Consider the following 7,868-nt stretch of genomic DNA (forward strand, 5'->3'; position numbering starts at 1 on the left):
AGAACACGCCAGAATGTCCCCACGGATCGGTTTCAGTGCGTCGTCGGTGAAGCAGATCCCTTTGGTCACCCGGTACACTCGAAAAAGGCAAGGAAACTTCAGTCCGTCGCTATGTGTCACTTTTTCTGACGGTTTAGCCGCGGAGAAAACGCCCCGACTGCGTTGTGTTGACAGAAGCCGACGGTGATCTCGCTGCTCTGTTTCAGAAAAGACACTTCAGCTACTTTATAAAGAACAGTGACGTTTCTGTTGATGACAGACTGAAACGCCAATCAAAACCCTGCCTTTAGGCTTCTAGCACAAGTGGGAGGGACAATCAGCCCCCAAACAAACCAATGAAGTGAGAGAATAATCATGATCGACTTGAGGAGGACGCAGCCAAGGCCTATGGGAACTTTTCTCGTGTTTATTATCACGTATTATGACCGGATTGCCTTAATAAACTCTCGTCCATTCACTAATAAATTAATCATGTGCGTAAATCTTACTATAGCTCTGAAACATCCCCATGATAACTCAGTAGACTCCATGTGAAAGTGGAAATACTTACCGTGTGTTTCACAAGATAACTAAGTCAATGTTATTGTCATTGTGGTGAGTCACAGGCTGGTTTATCAGACGTGACATGCTGTATCCATGGTGGCGATATGGCATGTGCTGTTTCAGCTGGTTGGAATGTCTAATCAGTCAGGTAGCCCAGGTAGCTACAGGTAGACTAGACCTAATGCAGGCAGCGGGCACAGACATCCTGCTCGACGGGATTTCTCTATATAAATATAGCCTAGTTTCCAAATATAGGCTTTCTGTCATACTTACGCCCTTTCTCCTAAAGTTATTCCATTGTAATAACAGAGAACAGCACCAAGAACGGTGCAATAACGGAAGTAATAGCCTGCTAATAGGCTACTACTAGGCTATTACTACTAGGCTACTACTACTACTACCACTAATAATAATAATAATAATAATAATAATGACAACAACAATAATAACAGTCTTCCCAAAAGCACCTTTATTGTTATTATTAATAATAATAGAAATAATGATGGTGATGGTGATGATAAGACTACATCAGACTGCAAGACCATAATATCTCCTGTGTTGCCCTGCTGTCTAGGGTCCAGTCATTTCACTATAATATTTTAAATGTATGTTCTGCAGTACACCCATGCTATTTCCTCCAGATCAATCATCATATTGGGTTGAAGAAAATGGCTTCATATTTTGTATCAAAATATTTAGGTGTGTATTTTGTTGTTTAAAAATACTAGTAAATTTGTTTTGGTAAAACCAATGCTTTTGGAGATGTGATGAAATCATAACAGTACAAGCCAATGAATGAATGCCTCTGACTGGTGCTGCCTCAATCTGAACAGATTTATTGGGATCCAGTGTGTGTGTGTGTGTGTGTGTGTGTGTGTGTTTGACAGAGAGAGAGTGTGTGTGGCACACACACACACACACACACACACACACACACTCTCTCTCTCTCTCTCTCTCTCTCTCACACACACACACACACACACACACACACACACACACACACTCTCTCTCTCTCTCTCACACACACACACACACACACACACACACACACACACACACACACACAATAAACTCCCTCTCTTACTCCAACCTCACACACACACACATCAGGTTTCTTGAGAAGTTCAATCATCTGTTTCTTGAGAACATTAATCATCCAATCAGACAGATGGAACAGGTTATGTTGCCCTGTGGCATGTGTGTGTGTGTGTGTGTGTGTGTGTGTGTGTGTATGTGTGTGTGTGTGTGTGTGTGTGTTGCCCTGTGGCACTGCTCACAAAGCTGCACCGTGTGTTGCCCAATACGACCCAGTACGATGAATAATTCATATCTTTGCCCCTTGACGTCATAGCAACACCGGTTAGCACGTACCCGGTGCCCAGTTAGTTATAAACCAACTACGAGACTCATGGTCCATATCCTGATCATCAGCGCTATACACAGTCAGGGGTGTGGAAGTCCAGCCTCAGAGAGGAACAGTCCTGCCACATGTGTGCTCCAACCTTTCAGTGAATCAGCTGACTCTAACGAGCGCAACTCCTAAGTCAGGTAGATGATCAGCTAATTGGTGAAATCGCCTGTGCTGATCACCTGATTCTAACCAGCACAACTCCTAAGGCAGGTAGATGATCAGCTAATTGGTGAAATCGCCTGTGCTGATCAGCTGATTCTAACGAGCACAGCTCCTAAGGCAGGTAGATGATCAGCTAATTGGTGAAATCGCCTGTGCTGATCACCTGATTCTAACGAGCGCAACTCCTAAGGCAGGTAGATGATCAGCTAATTAGTGAAATCGCCTGTGCTGATCAGCTGATTCTAACGAGCGCAACTCCTAAGGCAGGTAGATGATCAGCTAATTAGTGAAATCGCCTGTGCTGATCAGCTGACTCTAACGAGCGCAACTCCTAAGGCAGGTAGATGATCAGCTAATTAGTGAAATCGCCTGTGCTGATCAGCTGATTCTAACGAGCGCAACTCCTAAGGCAGGTAGATGATCAGCTAATTGGTGAAATCGCCTGTGCTGATCAGCTGATTCTAACGAGCGCAACTCCTAAGGCAGGTAGATGATCAGCTAATTAGTGAAATCGCCTGTGCTGATCACCTGATTCTAACGAGCGCAACTCCTAAGGCAGGTAGATGATCAGCTAATTGGTGAAATCCATCCATGAAGAACCAACACATGGCAACACACCTTTACGTCTCTGGAGTTACACAGTCCAATATCAAGCCATCTGGGCACGCAGGGGGAATGTCAAACACTCGTCTCCACTGTGCACTGCTGATTTCAGTTGTGACTTGTAAAATAAATAAATAAATAAACAAGGTGGCGAGGTCCTACGGGAATGCGGGGTGGGAATGCTGGTTGGGAATGCTGGGTGGGAATGCTGGTGGGAATGCTGGGTGGGGATCCACACGCTGTCTCCACCTGGGTCGCCGTGTTCCGGTAGTGAGACGTGAGAGACCTGATAACCTGATAAACTCTAAAAAGCAGCGACACACCCTGCACAGATAAGAGAGCTGTAGCAACGTGAGAGAGAGAGAGAGAGAGAGAGAGAGGGAGAGAGGGAGGGAGAGAAAGAGGGAGAGAAAGAGAGGGAGAGAGAGAGAGAGGAGAGAGAAAGAGAGGGAGAGAAAGAGAGAGAGAGGGAGAGAGAGAGAGTGAGAGAGAGAGAAAGAGGGAGGGAGGGAGAGGAAAGAGAGAGATTGAGTGAGAGAGGGCGTTGAGAGATTAAGGGTTAATAAATAGGGAATGCCCATGGTGGTACACACAGGCAATGCCCTGTGTGGGTGTGTGTGTGTGTGTGAGTTGAGTGAGTGCGTGAGTTCATAATAAGTTAATCATAACGTGTGAAGTTGAACTCTCACACCAGCCAGTGAACTGATTTTCATCACAGAACGGAAAAGAGGCTTGGAATTATACGAGGCTTTACTGAAACGCCACAACCGTAACCTGAAAGAATGGGTGAAAATAAGAGTGAAGGCATCGGCCATTTTAAATGGTGAGATTAGGACTAATCAGGCTGTAGCCTGGCTGTAGGCTACAATGATGCCATTCTGACAGGTATGAATATAGCAATAGGCTATTTCTTTTGGACTATTCTTGCTCTTCTCCTATTGAGGCCAAACCTAACAACAGGCCTACATTTCTCAACCAAACACGTCCGATGTGCTACGTTGACATTTCTGTTCCAGTTTCTGATACATGTGGATACAAAGTTATAACACTGTCTTAAAAACACACAGGCAAGGCATTGTTTAAAGGGAGAACCCCCGTGTCTCTTTGAAGTGGGTTATCTGGAGCTGGCCTGATGATGCAACTTACTGAGGTTTATATGGCAAGATAGCCTCGTCATCTTGACTGGCTGGATAATCATCTTCACTTGGAGATAATCATCTTCCATAATGGTGCTAAAGGTCTTCCACAACAGAACAGTCTGCTAAGATACACACACACACACACACACACACACACACACACCCTGTCAGTCCACCCAGAACACTGTGCTAAGACATGCCCTGTCCGTCTGCCCAGAGCTGTTTTATAGGGACAGTTTAAGCCGTTTACATTCACACATTCCTGTTGATCTTGTTTCAGGATCTTTAGTATATTTCACTGCTCTTTTGGTCATGTGGATTTGATATGTTATCATCCTGTTTACATTGTAGTGTGTGTTGTGTGTGGTGTCTTAAGCTGCTAGGACCTTGAATTTCCCCTTGGGGATCAATAAAGTATCTATCTATCTATCTACAGTATCTATCTATCTATCTATCTATCTATCTATCTATCTATATATCTCTCTATTCAGAAGTGCACACTCAAACAAGTGAGGTTTTCTCGGTCGCTTTGGCACATTTCCCAGGTCAGAATTGACATTCTCAAAACTGGCTGCTCAAACGCCACGTCATCTTATCACGAGTGTACGTCATTCATTACAATTTCTCCCCATCGTGACCACACCAGCTCTGTCCAGGGGGGTTACTGAATATTGGTAATTTTGCATTTGCACAATGCTGTAAAAAACGTAATTTTCTTTAAACTGCCACAATGTGTCAACAGCAAAAACTTTTACTGAAACATTTACTCTCTTGTATAGTCAACCTCCTCCACACACAGTAACGTGTAACTTTGTAGTTCTGAGATAGCTGTGCCACATATTCAATTTCAATTTCAATTTGATTTCACTTACAGAGCGCCAAAACATTACACGTCTCATGGCGCTTTACAGAGTGTTAAACATTCAGAGAGAGCCCATGAGTAACAGGGGCGAGGAAAAACTCCCTAGGATTGGAGATACATATAGGAAGAAACCTCGGACAGATCCACGACGCAAGGGCCCAACACATCTACCTATAGGGTCAGTTACAGGACAGTAAGGTCACTTGTAGTATCAGAAAGTTAAAATACCGTAATTTCCCGACTATTAGCCACGGCTTATATACATTGATTTTGCTAAATTTCTTCAGTATTGAGGTTAATGCATAGGTGCAGTTAATATGGTGTTAATAGGGTTTTGTTTATTTTAATCTGCATAAAAAACTGTCCTGCGGCTTATACACAATACGGCTTATATGCGGGAAATTACTGTAGTCCAGAGTAGGGAATAAAGTGTCCACATAGACAATAGACATACTGACTTGCTTTTGGGAGGCAGGCTACACTAAGCATGTTGAGCCAGATAGACTACAGGCTTCTGCAGGTGAGCCACTATGTGGTGCGGTCTGCACTAATCGTTTTGACTGCTGTGCACGTTAATGATGATTTGAGAGATGCAGCGGAGTGGGAAGCGCTGCAGGTTCGAGTTCTCAGCACAAAATGCCCCCAAAACAAAAGACGTGTCACTTGACGTCCGCTTTTAGCAAACGCTCGATTTTATAATCCGGCTCTGAAAAGGTCAAATGGCACACCAGCATTGTGCTCATTGAAATAACTCTACCGAGCAGAGAAACATGAGAACACACACACCGTGTTGAAGTGTGTGTGTGTGTGTGTGTGTGTGTGTGTGTGAGTGTGTGTGTGTGTGTGTTGGTGTGAGTTTGTGACAGTGTGTGCATGTTGGTGTGTGCGTGTGTGTGACAGCCTGTGCATGTTGAGTATATGTGACAGTGTGTGTATGTTGGTGTGTGTGTGAGTGTGTGTATGTTGGTGTGTGTGACAGTGTGTGCTTGTGTTGAACCTGTGTCCTGCGTCTTGCCTGCAACAGGTCTCGCCTCCATCAGCTGTGATTCTCCCGCTCATTTCAAAAGGATCTCAAATGATTTGTGTGTGTGTGTGTGTGTGTGTGTGTGTGAGAGAGAGAGTGTGTGTGTGTGTGTGTGTGTGTGTGATTCTCCCGCTCATTTCAAAAGGATCTCCGGCGTTCTAGAGCCACTGCATGTGCAATGCTGCCACCTAGTGGATGTTGACATGTATGCCTTCTGAACCAGTCATCACTCTACTGTAGGTACTGTCACACTACCAGCAATGAAAATGTGTGTGACATGTGTGACGTGTGTGAATGTATGTTTGCGTGCCTAACACTGTGTTTAGAGGGTGATGTTGATTGGTGATGGTACAAACACACACACACACACAGAATATAAGTATAACACACAACCAGCAATGAAGAGGCACACACCACTGAGGTCTTTTACAAAAAATAGCTTTATGTACATACAAGTGTATCCATAGTAACGATTCCAAAGCACTTGAGCAGTTGAGCATGGCCCTCTGGGAGTGTGGTCACCATGGAGACGGGAAACAGCCACAGCCAGTGACACGGTCATTACACTCTTAGAAACAGTGAGGGTGTGTGTGTGTGTGTGTGTGGGGGGGGGGGGGGGGGGTACCCACAAACTCAACCTGTGGCGTCGGCGGATTCCACACGATGCAGGGGTCACGTGCGAAGGTTTAGCTAGACACCCCAGAGGTCATGAGTCAAAGGTCGGCGTTGGCTTAGGGTCGTACCTGCCCCCCCGATCCCCCTCAATCCCCCGTCCCCATCAGGTGAGCACAGGTGTGATGACGGAGGCGGCTTAGCTCACTCTCAGGGCACACACAGACACACACACACACACACACGGAGGCAACAGAGAGATGACACGTCACACTCCGAGCTTTACATGACGTTGGGACAGCGTGTGGGCATGTTGGTGTGTGTGTGTGTGTGTGACAGCGTGTGCATGTTGGTGTGCCTGTGTGTGACAGTGTGTGCATGTTGGTGTGAGTGTGTGTGACAGTGTGTGCATGTTGGTGTGAGTGTGTGACAGTGTGCATGTTGGTGTGAGTGTGTGTGACAGTGTGTGCATGTTGGTGTGCGTGTGTGACAGTGTGCGCATGTTGGTGTGTGTGTGTGTGTGACAGCGTGTGCATGTTGGTGAGCATAAGTGTGCATTTCTTGATGTGTGTGTGAATGTATGTGCGTGTGTTTATTTAGAGGTGTTGATTAATGAGGACTGTGTGTGTATGTGTGTGTGTGTGTGTGTGTGTGTGTGTGTGTGTGTGTGTGTGTGTGTGTGTGTGTGTGTGTGTGTGTGTGTGTGTGTGTGTGTGTATGTGTGTGTGTGTGTGTGTGTGTGTGTTGTGTGTGTGTGTGTGTGCGCGTGTGGGCTGTGTATAAAACACCACAGACATACTCTGAGAAAACACACACACACAAGGAATATACACAACATGTGATTATACACAGATAGAACACACACGATCTGAGGGTAGAGAGGCACCTGCACTATTCAAATGGCCATGGACACGCACGCACGCACACACACACACACACACACACACACACACACACACACACACACACACACACACACACACACACACACACACACACACACACACACACACACACACACACTCCACACACACACACATCTGAGGACAGAGAGGCACCTGCACTACTTAAAAGGCCATGGTTCTTATGAGTCAAATCCCACAGCAAAAGAAACTCAACTGGCCAACTCACACACATTGAATAACACACACATACAGACACAGACACAGACACAGACACACACACACACACACACACACACACACACACACACACACATACAGACAGAGACATACAGAAACAAAGACATAAACACACACACACTACACACACACACACACAGACTCAGAGTAGGTGTGTGCGATCAGTGAGGATGCCTTTGTGAGTTGCTTGTGTTTGATGGAGTGTTGATGCACAGTAACAACATTAACAAGAGAAATACTGGACACGCATGGGCCGCTCAATACAACACCTCACACACATCTGTGTGTGTGTGTGTGTGTGTGTGTGTGTGTGTGGTGTGTGTGTGTGTGTGAGATAGAGAAATGAAACATATACTGCCACAAATCACTG

The 7,868-nt window shown here is 45.5% G+C and overlaps 1 protein-coding gene across 2 annotated transcripts in view; it reads right to left on the reverse strand.

Annotated features, from left to right (window-relative positions):
* Positions 1-215, reverse strand: part of nherf1b (NHERF family PDZ scaffold protein 1b) — a 53,868-nt gene extending 53,653 nt beyond the window's left edge. For both annotated transcript variants that reach the window (XM_062525571.1, XM_062525572.1), the window contains exon 1: positions 1-215. This exon is cut by the window's left edge and continues 759 nt beyond it. The gene's annotated coding sequence lies outside the window, so the exon portion shown is untranslated.
* Between the last annotated feature and the right edge of the window lie 7,653 nt (positions 216-7,868).

Source organism: Sardina pilchardus, chromosome 22 (genome assembly GCF_963854185.1).
Source record: "Sardina pilchardus chromosome 22, fSarPil1.1, whole genome shotgun sequence".
NCBI lineage: Eukaryota > Metazoa > Chordata > Actinopteri > Clupeiformes > Clupeidae > Sardina > Sardina pilchardus.